Source organism: Myotis lucifugus, unplaced genomic scaffold (genome assembly GCF_000147115.1).
Source record: "Myotis lucifugus unplaced genomic scaffold, Myoluc2.0 scaffold_104, whole genome shotgun sequence".
NCBI classification, from domain to species: domain Eukaryota; kingdom Metazoa; phylum Chordata; class Mammalia; order Chiroptera; family Vespertilionidae; genus Myotis; species Myotis lucifugus.
In genome coordinates, this window is record NW_005871152.1 from 3594179 (window position 1) to 3595037 (window position 859).

The following is an 859-nucleotide window of genomic DNA, read 5'->3' on the forward strand; positions in this document are numbered from 1 at the left end:
CTGTTTCACTCTTAGTCCAGTTAATGTCATCTACTAGGTCTCAGCTCAGACTTCACTTCTTCAGGCAAACCCCAGATTTTATACCCTGAGTCCCTGTGAGGGTCAGGTTCTCATAGATCCATGGTCGGTGTTTAACTATTCCATTAATAGAATGATTCTGTGATGAATGAAAAGCTTCGCTGCTAGGCTGTCCTCCTCACGCCTGTCCTTGTCTATCACCTGACCCAGGCACTCCGTGGGATGAATGAAGCAATGAATCCACCAACCTAACAACCCATGCTCTTGCCTGGCCTCCGTGTTTTCTTGGTATTGGTTTTGTTTCTAAGCTTTGCACCAGATAAACTACAAAGGCTGTGCTGTCTGCCATTTTAGGAACTTCTTAGAACTCCAGGCTTCTGATCTGCTAAGGATACAGGGACGTGGTGTTCCTGTGCAGGCGGCTGAGCATTCGCTGGGCGGGGCAGGCTAATTTTCATCGGATTTTAGAAAGGTCTCTGCCCCCCTGCCCCAAGGAGACACAGTTCTTTGAGCATCTCACACCGCCCCTTCACCTCCCTAGGGTTCCCTGCGGCCGTTCGCTCCGGACTCTGCTCGGCGCCCAGCCCAGGGGACGGTCCCTTCCCAGCCCCTCGGGTTAGGGCGACTGCTCAGATCTCTCCGGAGCGCGCGTTCCCGCAGACCGCGGAGGCGAGCCGGAGCGGCGGCAGGTGCCTGCGTCTCCGAGCCCGGGTGCAGCCCCGGAGCGCTGTCCGCCCTCCCCCAGCCGGGGCCGCAGGCCTCTGCAGCCACCATCAATGGAAGGGAGGGTGCCGCGGAAGGCGCGGCCTCAGGACGCGAACTCCCCCCCGCCGCCGGGGCC